General features: G+C 47.0%; 1 protein-coding gene and 2 pseudogenes across 1 annotated transcript in view; 2 read left to right on the forward strand and 1 right to left on the reverse strand.

Moving 5' to 3' along the window:
* LOC140208445 (uncharacterized) overlaps window positions 1–19,806 on the forward strand; it is a 76,106-nt gene that overhangs the window by 39,412 nt on the left and 16,888 nt on the right. The window lies entirely within an intron of this gene.
* Window positions 9,672–9,851, reverse strand: LOC140208801 (U2 spliceosomal RNA; annotated as a pseudogene).
* On the forward strand, window positions 16,508–16,590 carry LOC140208812 (U2 spliceosomal RNA; annotated as a pseudogene).

Consider the following 19,806-nt stretch of genomic DNA (forward strand, 5'->3'; position numbering starts at 1 on the left):
TCAATTCTTGCAGGTAGGTTTGCTAGAGAGGCTCTAGTGGATTTAAACGAGATACAAGTGGCGAGGGGAACCAAAGTGTAGGAACAGATGTAGGGGAGAAGGAAGAAAAAGGAGATAGTAAAGTTGTTTGCACCGTTAGTGATAAACAGAGAGATAGAGGTGGAAAATTTCTTAAATGCATTTATTTTAATGCTAGGAGCATTGTAAGAAAGGTGGATGAGCCTAGAGCATGGATTGATACCTGGAAGTATGATGTTGTAGCTATTAGTGAAACATGGTTGCAGGAGGGGTTTGTTTGGCAACTAAATATTCCTGGATTTCATTGCTTCAGGTGTGCTAGAATCAGAGGGACAAGAGGGGGAGGTGTTGCTTTGCTTTTCAGAGAAAATATTACAGCAGTGCTCTGGCAGGATAGATTAGAGGGCTCGTCTAGGGAGGCTATTTGGGTGGAACTGACGAATCGGAACGGTGTAGTAACACTTATAGGGGTGTATTCTAGACCACCAAATGGGGAGCAAGAATTGAAGGAGCTAATTTGTAAGGAGATAGCAGATATTTGTAGTAAGCACACGGTTGAGAGTGTGGGAGATTTTAATTTTCCACACGTAGACGGGGAAGCCCAGACTGTAAAAGGGCTAGATGGTTTGGAGTTAGTAAAATGTGTGCAGGATAGATTTTTGCAGCAACACATAGAGGTACCAGCTAGAGAAGGAGCAGTGCTGGATTTCCTGTTAGGGAATGAGATAGGGCAGGTGACGAAGGTATGTGTTTGGGAGCAATTCGGGTCCAGTGATCACAATGCCATTAGTTTCAATATAATTATGGAGAAGGATAGGTCTGGACCGAGGGTTGAGATTTTTGATAGGAGAAAGGCTAACTTTAAGGAGATGCGAAAGGATTTAGAAGGAGTGGATTGGGACAATTTGTTTTATGGGAAGGATGTAATAGAGAAATGGAGGTCATTTTAAGGTGAAATTTTGAGGGTACAGAATCTTTATGTTCCTGTCAGGTTGAAAGGAAAGGTTAAAAGTTTGAGAGAACCATGGTTTTCAAGGGATATTGGAAACTTGGTTTGGAAAAAGAAAGATATCTACAATAAATATAGGCAGCATGGAGTAAATGAGGTGCTCGAGGAATATAAAGAAGGTAAAAAGAATCTTGAGAAAGAAATTAGAAAAGCTAGAAGAAGATACGAGGTTGTTTTGGCAAGTAAGGTGAAAATAAATCCAAAGTAAATGCAAAGGGTTTCTACCGTTATATTAATAGCAAAAGGACAGTAAGGGATAAAATTGGTCCCTTAGAGAATCAGAGTGGGCAGCTATGTATGGAGCCAAAAGAGATGGGGGAGATTTTGACCAATTTCTTTTCTTCAGTATTCACTAAGGAGAGGATATTGAATTGTGTATGGTAAGGGAAACAAAGAGGGTAGTTATGGAAACTATGATAATTAAAGAAGAGCAAGTACTGGAGCTTTTAAGGAATATAAAAGTGGATAAGTCTCCAGGTCCTGACAGGATATTCCCTAGGACCTTAAGGGAAGTTAGTGTGGAAATAGCAGGGGCTCTGACAGAAATATTTCAAATGTCATTAGAAACGGGGATGGTGCCGGAGGATTGGAGTATTGCTATATATGGTATATATAATTATCTGGATAGACAGGGTCTGATTAGGAACAGTCAACATGGATTTGTGCATGGAAAGTAATGTTTGACAAATCTTATTGAATTTTTTGAAGAGGTTGCTAGGAAAGTTGACAAAGGTAAAGCGGTGGATGTTGTCTATATGGGCTTCAGTAAGGCCTTTGACAAGGTTCCACACAGAAGGTTAGTTAGGAAGGTTCAATCGTTAGGTATTAATATTGAAGTAGTAAAATGGATTCAGCAGTGGCTGGATGGGAGACGCCAGAGAGTAGTGGTGGATAAATGTTTGTCAGATTGGAGGCCAGTGACTAGCGGTGTGTCTCAGGGATTTGTACTGGGTCCAATGCTGTTTGGCATATACATTAATGATCTGGATGATGGGGTGGTAAATTGGATGAGTAAATATGCAGATGATACGAAGGTAGGTGGAGTTGTGGATAATGAAGTAGGTTTTCAAAGCTTGCAGAGAGATTTAGGCCAGTTAGAAGAGTGGGCTGAAAGATGGCAGATGGAGTTTAATGCTGATAAATGTGAGGTACAACATTTTGGTAGGACTAATCAAAATAGGACATACATGGTAAATGGTTGGGCATTGAAGAATGCTGTAGAACAGAGGGATCTGGGAATAATGGTGCATAGTTCCCTGAAGGTGGAATCTCATGTGGATAGGGTGGTGAAGAAAGCTTTTGGTTTGCTGGCCTTTATTAATCAGAGCATTGAGTATAGGAGTTGGGATGTAATGTTGAAATTGTACAAGGCATTGGTAAGGCCAGATTTGGAGTATTGTGTACAGTTCTGGTCACTGAATTATAGGAAAGATGTCAATAAAATTGAGAGAGTACAGAGAAGATTTACTAGAATGTTACCGGGGTTTCATCACCTATGTTACAGAGAAAGATTGAACAAGTTGGGTCTTTATTCTTTGAAGCGTAGAAGGTTGAGGAGAGACTTGATAGAGGTATTTAAAATTATGAGGGGGATAGATAGAGTTGACGTGGATAGGCTTTTTCCATTGAAATTGGGGGAGATTCAAACTAGAGGACATGAGTTGAGAGTTAAAGGGCAAAAGTTTAGGGGTAACATGAGGGGGAACTTCTTTACTCAGAGAGTGGTAGCTGTGTGGAACGAGCTTCCAGCAGAAGTGGTTGAGGCAGGTTCGATGTTGTCATTTAAAGTAAAATTGGATAGCTATATGGACAGGAAAGGAATGGAGCGTTACGGGCTGAGTGCGGGTCAGTGGGACTAGGTGAGAGTAAGCATTTGGCATGGACTAGAAGGGCCGAGATGGCCTGCTTCCGTGCTGTAATTGTTATATATCGTTATATGGTTAACCCTACCCCTCTGGAGTCTCTCACATCAGAAACATTTCTCTCATCGGGAAATGAGGCAGAATATGTGGAGTTCACAGGGTCACATCGACAGACTAAATTACCGACATTCGGTGAATACCCTGGAGCTGGGCAGTGAGGGACATTGATAATGATGGGAACTCCGATCAGTGATTTACCGAAGGGTTTAATGTTTACTGAAATATTCGAGTGAGAGAAATTCCCTCAGACCCACAGTTTGAATCACTTTGTTGATCAACTTGTTTGTTTGTGTTCAGACTTGGGAGGAATAAACTGGGAGATTCAGGAGTGAAACTGGTGTCTGCGGCTCTGAGGAACCCGGAGTGTAAAATACAGAAACTGTGGTAAGTACCAGACTGTGGGAGATTGTGTTTACAGTCACTGGGTGTCTGACACTGAACATTAATGTGATCAGTAATTGTGTTGCTGATAAACACTGGGGATTTGTACCGTCTCCTGTCTCTCTGTGTCCTTCACCCTCACTCTCTCTCATCTCCAGGCTGGACAGTGTCGGTCTCACAGATTTTGGTGCCGAGGATCTCATCTCCACTCTCAGTACAAACCCATCACTGACGGAGCTAGACCTGAGTGGTAATAAACTGGGAGATTCAGGAGTGAAACTGGTGTCTGCGGCTCTGAGGAACCCGGAGTGTAAAATACAGAAACTCTGGTAAGTACAAGACTGTGGGAGATTGTGTTTACAGTCACTGAGTGTGTGACACTGAACAATAATGTGATCAGTAATTTCTTTATTAACCTTTTTATTGATTTAAAAGTATAAATACAGTAAAGAGGAGAATTAGTTCAAGTATATATATCAGTAACAATATAAACCAAGATTAAGATAGACATTGTCAAAGTCATAGATATTAAACTAGTCTAATATATAATAAAAGAAAATGAAAATAACAATTCTCCTCTTAACCAGTTTATGAAGAGAAAGGAAAAAACATTGGGTTTTAAATGAAAAGGGAAAAAAACCACTACACTATAACAAAACAAAAAAAGGGGGACTGGGCATCTCATTTTGAGGATACGACCCAAAAAGAGAGAGAGAGAAAGACTTTCTGATCAAATCTAAAACTTCGATTAAAAAAAGATCGTAAGAGTAATAAATCAAATTAAATGAAAATATTGGATAAAAGGTCACCATATTTGCTCAAATTTAAAGGATGTATCAAATGTCCGACTTCTTATTTTCTCTAAACTTAAACAGGACATAATGGAGGAGAGTCAGTAAATGACTGTAGGTGGATTAGAATCCTTCCACTCCAATAAAGTGGCTCTCCCAGCCAGTAAGGTCGAAACGGCTATCATACATCGAGCGGAAACAAGAATATTTCGTAAGCAAATTAGGTTGTAGATCCAGATCCAAGACTTTTGATAGTGTTTTAAAAACATCTCTGCAAAAGTTATCTGGCTTTATACAAGACCAATACTTATGAGTTAAAGCATCCAGCTCAATATTACATCTGTCACAAGTAGGATTAATACTGGAGAAAATATGCGCTGGTTTATCCTTTGACACATGGGCCCGATGCGCTACCTTGAACCGTATCAAGGAACGACAGGCACAAATAGATGAGTTGTTAACCAAATGAAAAGTTTTACTCCATTGATTATCTGAAAATGACTCTTTATCATCAGATATCATTCGTGAACTCAATAACCGTTTATAGATTAAGCTAACAACCTTTTTTGAAATGGACTCTCCAGGAGGCGCTCATGGTGTGAGGTACATTTTGGCTTCGCTCCATTCCCTTTACTTCTTTTACCCGTAACCACCCTTATTTAATCTGTTTATACCTACACTAATAGGTTTATAACACAAATATATCTTTGAACTTTGATTTTAACTCGCTGGAAATGTGAACCAGAGGACGAGAAGTTAAAAATGGGAAAGACTCCAACAGCAACGGGAAAAAAACGATGGCGATCCTAAAGCATCTAAGCAAATACCAATATCTTTTGAAATAATGTCGAATCTTCTAGAGGAAAAACTTAATCAAAGATTTGCTGTGTTTGAAGAAGTTTTGACGATGATTCAAGATGATATTAGATCGTTTAGATGTGAAATTGATCAACAGCAAACTAGAATTTCAGAACTGGATGCTGCCCGTTGGCAGAGGACAAAAGATTGAAGCCCTGGAAAAAAATCTGGCTTCAACATCCCATGTTGGAACGTTATAAATCCAAGATTATTGATCTCGAAGATCAATCCCGATGACAGAACTTGCGGATAATCGGGCTTCCCAAAGATATCGAGACGGCCGATCCTACCAAATACTTTTCTCAATTTTTAATGGATGTGTTTGGTTCAGAGGTTTTGGAGGCCCCTCCATTGCTCGATCGTGTGCACCATACATTGCGCCCCAAACCTTCCAGAGAATTTAAACTGAGACCCATTATTATTCTGTTCCATTATGCTCACATGAAGGATCGTGTGGTACGAGCTGCGCAGCGGAAAGATATGATCGAATTTCAAAGTTTCAAATTTTGCCTCGTTGAAGATTTCAGTCCTGAAGTTCTGAGGGAATGGATAGCTTTTAAATCACAGATGTCAGAATTTTATCAAAAAGGCCTTAACCAGCGTTGCTGTTTCCAGCACGTTTGAAAATTGTTCTTGCCGATAACTCTCGTCGTCTGTTTAAATCTCCGGATGAAGCTCAGTTTTCTTGACAATCAGCGTTCCTCTGCTCCGGACTAATTAACGGACTGTTGTTTATTCTCTTTGTTCTTACATGCTTGTTTTTTCAGTAGATCCAGATCCAAAACTTTTGATAGGGTTTTCAAAACATCTCTCCAAAAGCTTACAGCTTTGGATTTTTATAATCTGAGGGCTTTTGCCCTGGGTTTGTAGGGTAGGTATTTTTCGTATTTTCGGATGAGTTTTCTTTCTTTACTGATTCTGTATTTTATTTATTCTTTTTTACTTTTTATTTTTCTTTCTTTGAAACTTTATAGGCCTATATCCTTGCTAAATGTGGATTCCAAGATATTTTCAAAATTACTGGCAACTAGACTGGAGAAAGTATTGCCTCCAATTATTTCTGTTGACCAGACTGGATTTATTAAAAATCATTATTCCTTCTTTAATATTAGGAGATCAATGAATATTGTTTATACTTCTTCATCCAGAACTCCAGAATGTGTCATTTCACTGGACACTGAGAAAGCTTTTGACAGAGTCGAATGGACATATTTGTTTAATTCGCTTGAGAAATTCAATTTTAGTCCGATATTTATATCTTGGATTAAACTGATATACCTTACCCCCTTCGGCATTTACCAATAATCAAAGATCTCCCTTTTTTCAGTTATTTCCTGGTACTCGGCAGGGTTGCCCTCTTTGTCCATTATTATTTGATATTGCCCTGGAACCTTTAGCTATTGCTATTCGTGACTCTCCTAATATATTTGGCATTACCCGCAGGAATGAGATACACAAACTATCACTATATGCAGATGATTAATTATTATATATCTCTAACCCTGAGAAATCCATTCCGGCAGTGTTAGCTCTGCTTCCTCAGTTGAGTAACTTTTCCGGTTACAAATTGATTAATAAGAAGCATAAGGACTTATTGAAGTTCAATTTTTTTTCCTAAATCCTTTTTTAATACTGTTGATTCCAAAAGTTCCTCTTATATATGGCAGAATAAAAATCTCAGATTAAGTAAAAAATACTTCCGTAGAACATAGACATAGAACATAGAATAGTACAGCACAGTACAGGCCCTTCGGCCCACAATGTTGTGCCGACCCTCAAACCCTGCCTCCCATGTAAGCCCCCCATCTTAGATTCCTCCATATACCTGTCTAGTAGTCTCTTAAACTTCACTAGTGTATCTGCCTCCACCACTGACTCAGGCAGTGCATTCCATGTACCAACCACTCTCTGAGTAAAATACCTTCCTCTAATATTCCCCTTGAACTTCCCACCCCTTACTTTAAAGCCATGTCCTCTTGTATTGAGCAGTGGTGCCCTGGGGAAGAGGCGCTGTCTATCCACTCTATCTATTCCTATTATCCTCTACACCTCTATCATGTCTCCTCTCATCCTCCTTCTCTCCAAAGAGTAAAGCCCTAGCTCCCTTAATCTCTGATCATAATGCATACTTTCTAAACCAGGCAGCATCCTGGTAAATCTCCTCTGTACCCTTTCCAATGCTTCCACATCCTTCCTTTCGTGAGGTGACCAGAACTGGACACAGTACTCCAAGTGTGGCCTAACCAGAGTTTTATAGAGCTGCATCATTACATAGCGATTCTTAAACTCTATCCCTCGACTTATGAAAGCTAACACCCCATAAGCTTTCTTAACTACCCTATCCACCTGTGAGGCAACTTTCAGGGATCTGTGGACATGCACCCCGAGATCCCTCTGCTCCTCCACATTACCAAGTATCCTGCCATTTACTTTGTACTCTGCCTTGGAGTTTGTCCTTCCAAAGTGTACCACCTCACACTTCTCCGGGTTGAACTCCATCTGCCACTTCTCAGCCCACTTCTGCATCCTATCAATGTCTCTCTGCAATCTTTGACAATCCTCTACACTATCTACAACACCACCAACCTTTGTGTCGTCTGCAAACTTGCCAACCCACCCTTCTACCCCCACATCCAGGTCGTTAATAAAAATCACGAAAAGTAGAGGTCCCAGTACAGATCCTTGTGGGACACCACTAGTCACAATCCTCCAATCTGAATGTACTCCCTCCACCACCACCCTCTGCCTTCTGCAGGCAAGCCAATTCTGAATCCACCTGGCCAAACTTCCCTGGATCCCATGCCTTCTAACTTTCTGAATAAGCCTACCGTGTGGATCCTTGTCAAATGTCTTACTAAAATCCATATAGATCACATCCACTGCACTACCCTCATCTATATGCCTGGTCACCTCCTCAAATAACTCTATCAGGCTTGTTAGAGACGATCTGCCCTTCACAAAGCCATGCTGAATGTCCCTGATCAGACCATGATTCTCTAAATGCCTATAGATCCTATCTCTAAGAATCTTTTCCAACAGCTTTCCCACCACAGACGTAAGGCTCACTGGTCTATAATTACCCAAACTATCCCTACTACCTTTTTTGATGGGGGACATTTTGGCCAATTCCCTGCCCTCCCCTTTAATGGCTGCACGCCAGGTTTAATTCCCAACCGTTCTAACGGAACTGGCTCCAGCCTGAAGCTGTCTGTCGTTCGGAGCGTTCCCACAGTGATTAATTTCCGCCTCCTGTCCAGTGGCACAGCTTCCAGTGGATGTGCGGGTTTGAGACTCCCCCACGAGACCCCGGGGAATTAGACAGGAAGAGCCCGGGGGCCGGGGTTCAGTCTGGGACACCGGTGTCCCGGGGCGGGATTATCCCGGGAGAGAATCCTTTTGCTCCCTTGCTGAGGACGGTGCATTCGGCAGTCTGGCTGATATAATGATGTTAAATTGACAAATACCTCGGCAGTGACCCTGGATCTGCAGCGATCTCAGACACGGCCCTGAAGTGTGATTTTATAATCATCGGTTCCCCGATGCAGAGTGACGGTGAGAAACGGGACTGATTATTCAATCTGTCACTCATTGTCACCGGTCAGTTAATTGTGTGTGATTCTGAGTGAGTCGGGAGCAGCTTATTTATCCCTGCACACGAGCAGCTCACACATTGTTTAATTTACATTTGTCATGATGAAATCAATAAACCACTGTAATTTCCTGTCTTGGTGTCGGACTCGAGTCTCACTAGAGGAGAAACAGTACCCTGGGGTTACTGCTGCCCACCGCACCCGGTGAACTGCAATAATGGTGTGAGCTCCTCACACTGGTACGGCAGCGTCTCAGCTCCAGGCTGAGGGATGTCAGTCTGATAGTGTCTGGTCCCCAGGATCTGTTCACTCCCCATCCCGGCTGACCACCGCATCCTCTCACGCCAGATACTCGCACTATCCTGATCCCCACCTTCCTGCGTGCTTTCTTGCTCTCACAGTCAAAAACAATAAAGGAGATTGGAAGCTCATATACTGTATAATATCGGACCCACGTCCACCAAGGTCGCAAACAGAAGGGAACAGAAGCAATCAACACGGGCTGAAGCTCCCTCTTTACAGACCTGGCACACAAACCCGGGGCCAGACAGAGTCAAGCTTCCTCCGCACAGACCCAGCTCACACCCCCACAATCAAAGCATCTCATAATCTTATACACCTCTATCAGGCCACCTCTCATCCTCTGTTGCTCCAAGGAGAAAAGGCCAAGTTCACTCAACCTATTCTCATAAGGCATGCTCCCCAATCCAGGCAATATCCTTGTAAATCTCCTCTGCACCCTCCCCATGGTTTCCATATCCTTCCTGTAGTGAAGCGACCAGATCTGAGCCAGTACTCCAAGTGGGGTCTGACCAGTGTCTATATAGCTGCAACATTACCTCTCGGCTCCTAAATTCAATGCCACGATTGATGAAGGCCAATATACCGTACACCTTCTTAACCACGGAGTCAACCTGCACAGCTGCTTTGAGCATCCTATGGACTCGGACCTCAAGAACCCTCTGATGCTCCACACTGCCAGGAGTCTTACCATTAACACTACCTGTGAAAGTACAACGAAGGAATAGGGAAAAAGCCTAAGAAGGTTAATGCGTACGGATAACTGCATTCTACTCTTTATTTGTTGTTTAATCTCCCCGAGGGGAGGTGCAGCATTCCGAGGGGGACTGCAATACTGGGTCGATGCACGGAGTGGACGAAGGAAGCCCCTATTCCATCTTCCTGTTCCAAAAATCAATGTAATATATGGTCCCAGATAAGGGACGCATCAGATTTTAAACTGATAACTGATTTTTTTGAAAAATATACTTTATTCAGAAATATTACAAAATAAAATTATTTGCAAAAAAACATTTGTTGACCCTAAGTCCTTATAGAATAAATAAAGTTATTTACAATAAATCATGTGTTTACTCTGTCCTTATTCAAAATAAAGATGTTTACAATAAATCATTCATTGACTCTCATTCCTTTACTGATGTTCCATTACAGTCTATACCTTTCCACATTTCCAGCCACTCCTGTAGCACGATGTTGATTCATCTATCCACACCACTGAGGAGAGGAATACTCTTCGCCACCCGACTCCTCGCACTCCCGCGCGCGGGTGACAAACCTTAAACTGTGGTCCTTCTCCACCCGGCTTTTGCGGTGGCTGCACCAAGTTTGAGTGCATCCCTCAGCACGTGATTTATAATTTAAATTTTTAATATTTACTATCGATTTGTACTCCAGGGAGCACGAAGAGCAGAATCAAATATCGCTGTGATGATTGTACGCTCTAGTATCAATTGTTTGGCAACAATAAGGTACTCCTGCAGCTGAGAATGTGCCAGTCGGCAGCACATTCTCCCACGGACATCTCCATGTGCTGGTAAATCATCAATTTTCGGGCCGACCGAAGAGCGTCCTTCACCGAGTTGATGATCTGACAGCAGCACCGGATGTTGGTCTCCGTGTGCGTCCCCGGGAACAGCCCGTAGATCAGAGAGTCCTCTGTTACGCAGCTGCTGGGGTTGAAACGTGACACCGTCCCTTCCGTCATCCTCCACACCCTCTCTGCGAACTGACAGTGTGCGAAGAGGTGGGTCACAGACTCCTCCTCACTGCAGTCCTCCCGTGAGCAGTGGGGAGCGGAGACGATGTTCCAGGCGTACAGGAGGGATCTGACTGGGAGGGCCTCTCTCATCGCCAGCCAGGCAAGGTCCTGGTGATTGTTGGTGAGGTCTGGCGATGAGGCATTTTGCCAGATGAACTGGACGGTCTGCTCAAGGAACCACCCCACTGTGTCCATCTCGTCCTTCTCCTGCAGTGGCTGCAGGACATTACGTGCCGACCACTGCCTGATGACCCTGTGGTCAAAGGCGTTCTCCTGGAAGAACTTTTCTATGAAGGACAGGTATGGCAGCAATGACCAGCTGACTGGGGCGTTGCGCGGGAGTGGGGCCAGACCCATCCTTCCTAGCCCGGGTGACAGGTACAACCTGGGCACAGAGTGGTACTTGGTGCCCACATACCTGGGTTCTACACACAACCTGATGCAGCCACACACGAAGCTGGCCATCAGAATGAGGGCGACATTGGGGACGTTCTTGCCCTCATTATCCAGGGACTTGTGCATGACGGTCCGTCTCACCCGCTCCACCTTGGATCCCCAGACGAATCTGAAGACAGCTCGGGTGATTTCCGAGCTGCAGGAGCTGGGGACGGGCCACACCTGCGCCAAGTACAGCAGCCCTGAGAGCACCTCACACCTGATGACCAGGTTCTTGCCCGTTATCGACAGGGAGCGCCCTCCCCACAGTCCCAGTCTCTGTTTCACCTTGGCAGTCCGCTCCTGCCAGTTCTTGTTGCACGCCTCAGCCCCTCCAAACCAGATCGCCAACACCTTCACGTGGTCAGACCTGATGGCGAAGGGGACGTTGGATCGGTCCGGCCAGTTGCCGAATAGCATAGCTTCGCTCTTCGTGCGGTTGACCCTGGCCTCCGACACTAGCTCAAACTGTTCGCAGATGCCAATCAACCTGCAAACTGACCTCCGATCAGAGCAGAAGAGGGTGACGTCGTCCATGTACAGGGAGGTTTTCACTTGGGTCCCTCCACTGCCTGGCAGCATCACCCCTCTTATGCCCTCATCCCTCCTGATGGCTTCGGCAAAGGGTTCAATGCAGCAAACAAGACAGGGGAGAGAGGTTTCCCACCCATTGACCTGGACTGCACTGCAGATGTCTGTGTCGAGCAGTCTGATCTGATTCCGGATTCCCTCCCCAAAACCAATTTTGGAGAGCACATCCGCCATGTACGTGTGCGATATCCTGTCGAAGACTTTCTCCTGGTCCAAGCTGAACAGGCAGGCGTTCACCCCCGTCCTGCACATCGGCGATGGTGTCCCTCAGCAGCGTGAGGCTGTCTGAGATCTTCCTGCCCGGTACAGCACAGGTTTGGTCCGGGTGGATCACCTGTCCCAGAGCAGACTCGACCCTGTTGGCAATGGCCTTCAACAGGATCTTGTAGTCCACATTCAGGAGAGATGGGTCTCCAATTCCTGATGGCCTCCCTTTCCCCCTTCTGCTTGTAGATGAGGGTGATCGTGCCCTTCCTCATGGACTCTGACATACTGCCGGCCAGAAGCATAGCGTTGTACACTTCCAGCAGGTCTGGGCCCATCCAGTTCCACAGAGCCGAGTACAACTCAGCCGGTAAGCCGTCGCCTCCGGGAGTCTTACCCGACCCAAAGGAATGGATGGAGCCTGTCAACTCGACCAGAGTCAGTGGCTGATCCAGACTCTCCCGCTTGCCGTCGCCTAAGACCTGCGTGATAGATGACAGGAAGTTGCGGGAGGCTGTGGATTCTGTGGCCTTTTCATCGTACAGACCGGCATAGAAGGACCTGCAGATCCTCAGTACGTCATTCTACGAGGACACGACTGAGCCGTCCTCTTCCTTAAGGTTGAGGATCACAGAGCTCCCCTTGTGCACCTTCTGGAAGAAGAAGCCTGAGCACGTCTCGTCCTGCTCCACGGTTTGGACCCTTGATCGGTAGATGATCTTGGAGGATTCAGCGGCAAGGTGCTGGGCTTTCGGGCTCTTCACCTCTCGCAGTTCCTCCCCGACATCCACCCCCTTCGACTGCAGAAGGAGGAGTTACTGCAACTCTGTCTGGAGTTTACGCAGTTCCATATAACCATATAACAATTACAGCACGGAAAGAGACCATCTTGGCCCTTCTAGTCCACGCTGAACTCTTACTCTCACCTAGTCCCACCGACCTGCACTCAGCCCATAACCTTCCATTCCTTTCCTGTCCAATTTAACTTTAAATGACAACCTCAAACCTGCCTCGACCAGTTCCCTCTGCTCCTGGCTTGCTTTCTGGATACCCTTGCGTATGAAGAACTTCTTGATGTTCTCCTTGGTGGCTTCCCACCAGAGAACTGGGGAATCAAAGGTTTTCAAGGTTTTCCAACCTGTGTACTCCTCCTCTCGTCCTGCTTGTAGCAGAAAGAGTGAAGATGTATCAATTAGTCGGCCAGGCAGCATCTCTAGGGAGAGGTACAGTCGACGTTACAGGCCGAGACCCTTCCTTCAGTTAGTCCTGACGAGGGGTCTCGGCCTAAACTGTCGACTGTACCTCTTCCTGGAGATGCTGCCTGGCCTGCTGCGTTCACCAGCAACTTTGATGTGTGTTGCTTAAAATTCCAGCATCTGCAGAATTCCTCGTGTTTGTGCATCAGTTAGTGATCTCCAAACTGAGTTGGGTCTCACTGATGTAGAGGAGGCTACACTGGGAGGAAGAGTGATTATGAAAGAGGTGTAGGGATAGATGTAACACTTATTGTGGTTGCAGGGTGTTTGGCAGACGAGAGTCACAGCGAGAGTGATCCCTGTGATAAATGGAGACGGACGTGGAGAGGAAGATGTGCCTGGTGGTGAGATCCTGGTGGAGATAGTGGAAATTGCAGAGAATATGTTGAATGCAGAGCTTCAGTGAATGGCAGATGCAGAAAAGGTAATCCTATCGTTATTATGTCGTGGAGGGGACATGGGGAGAGGGCAGACGTGCAGGAAATGGAGAAGTTACGGGTGAGTTCTGTATTGATTGCAGTGGGCAGGAAACCCCTTTATTGATTGAAAAAAGATTTCTTGGATGTCCTAGCATGAAAAACCTCCTCATAAAATCAGATGCAGCAGAGACAAAGAAACTGAGAGAAGGGAATAGTATCCTTGAAAGTGACAGTGTGAGCAGAGTTTCCATAAGTCCATTTAATGTCAGAAAGTAACTGTTGTGGACAAGGTAACTGTGGGAGTCAGTAGGTTTGTTAAAGAGGCCAGAAGGTAATCCGTTTCTGGAGACAGAGAGAGACAGATCAGGAAAGGGGAGTGAGATCATGAAAATGGACCAAGCAAATTTGAGAGAGGGGGTGTATGTTGGTGGGAAAGTTGACAAATCTGACGACAACATGAGGAAATCTGCAGATGCTGGAATTTTAAGCAACACACATAAAGGTTGCTGGTGAACGCAGCAGGCCAGGCAGCACCTCTAGGAAGAGGTACAGTCGACGTTTCAGACCGAGACCCTTCGTCAGGGCTCACTCCAGACTAAGTCTGACGAGCTCCACACGGGAGCTGGAAACAGCATCAATGACGTCATCAATGTGGTGGAGAAAGTTTTACCTGTCTACCTTTGAACGCTCCAAAAACAGCCCAAAATTTTAAAACAACACCAAATTACTTCACTATACTCAATGCGGCACTAGCCAAAGGGCAGATTACAAATCATTTCCTTACTCAATGAGAAAGGTTCAATCTTCTTCCATGGTGTCAGGTAGTTTCTTTGCATCCCAATCGCAGTACTCTTGGCAACTCACAGCAGGCTGGTCCCAGGGTAACTCTGTAACCCAAAATCATAGTCATACTTTATTGATCCTGGGGGAAATTGGTTTTCATTACAGTTGCACCATAAATAATAATAAAACCATAAATAGTTAAATAGTAATATGTAAATTATGCAAGGAAATATGTCCAGGACCAGCCTATTGGTTCAGGGTGTCTGACCCTCCAGGGGAGGAGTTGTAAAGTTTGATGGCCACAGGCAGGAATGACGCTCTGTACTGCATCTCGGTGGAATGAGTCTCTGGCTGAATGTACTCCTGTGCCCAACCAGTACATCATGTAGTGGATGGGAGACATTGTCCAAGATAGCATGCAACTTGGACAGCATCCTCTCTTCAGACACCACCGTCAGAGAGTCCAGTTCCATCCCCACAACATCACTGGCCTTACGAATGAGTTTGTTGATTCTGTTCACACAAAATAATCTGCAGATGCTGGGGTTGTTGATTCTGTCGGTGTCTGCTACCCTCAGCCTGCTGCCTCAGAACACAACAGCAAACATGATAGCACTGGCCACCATAGACCCGTAGAACATGCATCATAAAGACCTGTGGCTAGTACATTCTGCCCAGGAGATGTGCCCTGGCACTGAAGAGCAATCTCCCTGTTCAATCACAGCTACACTACCATTTAAAAGAAAATGATTAAAATAAATTTGAGAAACTTCAGCCTTGCAAACAGCCAAGCTTTAAAGTTCCCAAACCACAGCGGGAGAAAGGCAAAGAAGTCAGAATGTTACAGTGCTGGTTATTTAACATTCTGTAATCTACAACTTAGTATTCTTCTATCACACCAATAGTGTTGAACGAATAGGGTTCACTGCATAGGGTTATTGAAACGCTAATCTGTGGCTGGTCCTGCAAAAAAAAAATTGCTCCCCAGGGATGGACGAAAGGAACTGGGAGAATAATATAACGACAGAATGGCAATCTTTTGAAATAAAATAAGTGCTGGGAATAGTTGCCACTTCAGTCAGCATTTTGCAGAGAAATAGAGCAAATGTGTCAGGTTAATGGCTCTTAGAACTGATGAAAGATCACTGCCATGATTAAGAATCACATCTGAATCATTAACTGCTTCTTTCTCTACAGAATGCTGCATTACCACCAAATCCTTTTCGGCATTTTATGCCTCTTTTCCCCAGATTTCCACCTTTTTTTTCCCTCCTTGGAGACGTAGTAAGTGATACAAGCCATAGGTTGGAGAATGTTGTTAAATGCTGGATGGAGCTGGACAAACTTAGGCAAATACGGAATGTTCATAATTACTTCCGGTATTTGGCTGGTGGGATACGGCAGAAAGGCCTTCGGATGTCAGGAAAGTAGTATACCCACATTCTCCCGATTATCGCCGATTTCTTAATGGAACCAGTTCTGGTCAACAAGCTTTCTTTACCAATGAAGTCCAGCCGGACGGTTAGATTATTTTCTGTGGAAATAATCCATTGACTGCAATGCTGTTATTTGCCACATGCCAGCGCACACTTAAATATTGTCCGAGTTGCAACCCTACCCCCTCCCTTTCATCCGACTCTATCTCGTCCCTCTCCCCGACCAACTCAACTACCCATCGTCCCCCATCAAACGACCTCACTTACCCCATTTACAACCCTCTCCTTCTTCGCAATCCCCAGCCATCGCTTCCACCCGATGTTCCTAGCCACCCTCCTCCCGTTTCCGGAGGACCCCTCCCCAATCACCTGCCCCGCCAGGCTCGCCAAACGACCGGGCCGCAACTTCGCTTCTCTCGCTGCAACGCCTTCCGTAAACGTCATCACGCTTGCAATGACATCAGACGCTAGAGGGCGGGCAGAACAGCTGAGGAGGAGGAGTTTGCATACAAACCAGGGCCGCCTCTCTCATTTGGTTGGCGGAATATCCGCTATTTTACATGATCAGCTGTGTTCCGAAAGAGATTTCGCGACAAGGGAGAAAAATACAACTTATGTCAAAGACTGAGCGAAATTACACCAAACCTACTTCAAAAGTTGAAGAGAGGTAGGATAAATCGGTGTCCTGTAGACAGTCGGTCCAACTTAATAGAGGGAAGACTAGCAAGATCCGAAAGGGTCCGGACATTTGTGGTATCGCTTCTCGGCCTTTTGGCTAAGATCAAGTGTAGTATCTGTTCTTATCAGTCCAAGCTGACCAGGCAGGCATCCACCCCCCTGTCCTGCACGTAGGCGATGGTGTCCCTCAGCAGCGCGAGGCTGTCTGAGATCTTCCTGCCCGGTACAGCACAGGTTTGGTCCGGGTGGATCACCTGTCCCAGAGCAGACTTGACCCTGTTGGCGATAGCCTTGGACAGGATCTTGTAGTCCACATTCAGGAGAGAGATGGGTCTCCAATTCCTAATGTCCTCCCTTTCCCCCTTCTGCTTGTAGATGAGGGTGATGATGCCCTTCCTCATGGACTCAGACATACTGCCGGCCAGAAGCATAGCGTTGTACACTTCCAGCAGGTCTGGGCCCATCCAGTTCCACAGAGCCGAGTACAACTCGGCCGGTAAGCCGTCGCTTCCGGGAGTCTTACCCGACCCGAAGGAACGGATGGAGCCTGTCAGCTCGTCCAGGGTCAGTGGCTGATCCAGACTCTCCCGCTTGCCGTCGTCTAAGACCTGCGTGATAGACGACAGGAAGTTGCGGGAGGCCTTCGACAGGATATCGCACACGTACATGGCGGACGTGCTCTCCAAAATGGGATTTGGGGAGGGAATCCGGAATTGGATCAGACTGCTCTACACAGACATCCGTAGTGCAGTCCAGGTCAACGGGTGGGAAACAGACAGCTTCCCCATCAGGTCTGGAGTCAGGCAGGGCTGCCCCCTCTCCCCTGTCTTGTTTGTCTGCTGCATAGAACCCTTTGTGGAAGCCATCAGGAGGGATGAGGGCATAAGAGGGGTGACGCTGCCAGGCAGTGGAGGGACCCAAGTGAAAACCTCCCTGTACATGGACGACGTCACCGTCTTCTGCTCTGATCCGAGGTCAGTTCGCAGGTTGATTGGCACCTGCGAACAGTTCGAGCTAGCGTCGGGGGCCAGGGTCAACCGCACGAAGAGCGAAGCCATGCTCTTTGGCAACTGGCCCGACCGATCCAGCGTCCCCTTCACCATCAGGTCTGACCACGTGAAGGTGTTGGGGATCTGGTTCGGAGGGGCTGAGGCGTGCAACAAGAACTGGCAGGAGCGGACTGCCAAGGTGAAACAGAAACTGGGACTGTGGGGAGGGCGCTCCCTGTCGATAACGGGCAAGAACCTGGTCATCAGGTGTGAGGTGCTCTCAGGGCTGCTGTACTTGGCGCAGGTCTGGCCCGTCCCCCGCTCCTACAGCTCGGATATCACCCGGGCTGTCTTCAGATTCGTCTGGGGATCCAAGATGGAGCGGGTGAGACGGACCGCCATGCACAAGTCCCTGGACAACGGGGGCAAGAACGTCCCCAATGTCGCCCTCACCCTGATGGCCAGCTTCGTATGTGGCTGCATCAGGTTGTGTGTAGAGCCCAGGTATGTGGGCACCAAGTACCACTATGTGCCCAGGTTCTACCTGTCGCCCTGGCTGCGAAGGATGGGTCTGGCCCCACTCCCGCGCAACGCCCCAGTCAGCTGGTCGTTGCCGGCATACCTATCCCACGTAGCAAAGTTCTTCCAGGAGAACGCCTTTGACCACAAGGCCATTAGGCAGTGGTCGGCACGAAGTGTCCTGCAGGCACTGCAGGAGAAGGACGTGATGGACACAGTGGGGTGGTTCCCTGAGCAGACTGTCCAGTTCATCTGGCAAAATGCCTCATCGCCAGATCTCACCAACAGGCACCAAGACCTCGCCTGGCTGGCGGTGAGAGGGGCCCTCCCAGTCAGAGCCCTCCTGTACGCCCGGAACGTCATCTCCGCACCCCACTGCCCACGGGAGGACTGCAGTGAGGAGGAGTCTGTGACCCACCTCTTTGCACACTGCCAGTTCGCAAAGAGGGTGTGGAGGAGGATGGACGGGCTAGTGTCACGTTTCATCCCCAGCAGCTGCGTGACAGAGGACTCTCTGATCTACGGGCTGTTCCCGGGGACGCACACGGAGACCAACATCCGGTGCTGCTGGCAGATCATCAACTCGGTGAAAGACGCTCTTTGGTCAGCCCGAAACTTGATGATCTACCAGCACATGGAGATGTCCGTGGGAGAATGCTGCCGACTGGCACACTCTCGGCTGCAGGAGTACGTGCTGAGGGACGCACTGAAACTCGGTGCAGCCACCGCAAGGGCCCGGTGGGGAAGGACCACAGAAAAGGTTTCTCCACCCGTGGGAGTGGGAGGGGTCGGTGGGCGAGGAGTATACCCCTCAACAATGAGATGCTAAGCTGAACTACTGGAGTGCCACGTGGGTGGCTATAAACACGGGTATTTTACTGAGTATAATGGAAACGTATGTAAAGGATGAAAAGTTATTGAATGGTTTATTGTATATATTTATTTTTGAATAAAGTATATTTTGAAATAAAAAAAAATCTGTTCTTATCAGTCCCAGTTTCTGTTTCACCTTGGCAGTCCGCTCCTGCCAGTTCTTGTTGCACGCCTCAGCCCCTCCGAACCAGATCCCCAACACCTTCACGTGGTCAGACCTGATGGTGAAGGGGACGCTGGATCGGTCGTGCCAGTTGCCAAAGAGCATGGCTTCGCTCTTCGTGCGGTTGACCCTGGCCCCCGACGCTAGCTCGAACTGTTCGCAGGTGCCAATCAACCTGCGAACTGACCTCGGATCAGAGCAGAAGACGGTGACGTCGTCCATGTACAGGGAGGTTTTCACTTGGGTCCCTCCACTGCCTGGCAGCGTCACCCCTCTTATGCCCTCATCCCTCCTGATGGCTTCCACAAAGGGTTCTATGCAGCAGACAAACAAGACAGGGGAGAGGGGGCAGCCCTGCCTGACTCCAGACCTGATGGGGAAGCTGTCTGTTTCCCACCCGTTGACCTGGATTGCACTACGGATGTCTGTGTAGAGCAGTCTGATCCAATTCCGGATTCCCTCCCCAAATCCCATTTTGGAGAGCACGTCCGCCATGTACGTGTGCGATATCCTGTCGAAGGCTTTCTCCTGGTCCAAGCTGACCAGGCAGGCGTCCACCCCCCTGTCCTGCACGTAGGCGATGGTGTCCCTCAGCAGCGCGAGGCTGTCTGAGATCTTCCTGCCCGGTACAGCACAGGTTTGGTCCGGGTGGATCACCTGTCCCAGAGCAGACTTGACCCTGTTGGCGATAGCCTTGGACAGGATCTTGTAGTCCACATTCAGGAGAGAGATGGGTCTCCAATTCCTAATGTCCTCCCTTTCCCCCTTCTGCTTGTAGATGAGGGTGATGATGCCCTTCCTCCTGGACTCAGACATACTGCCGGCCAGAAGC

The sequence above is a fragment of the Mobula birostris genome, chromosome 13 (genome assembly GCF_030028105.1).
Source record: "Mobula birostris isolate sMobBir1 chromosome 13, sMobBir1.hap1, whole genome shotgun sequence".
NCBI lineage: Eukaryota > Metazoa > Chordata > Chondrichthyes > Myliobatiformes > Myliobatidae > Mobula > Mobula birostris.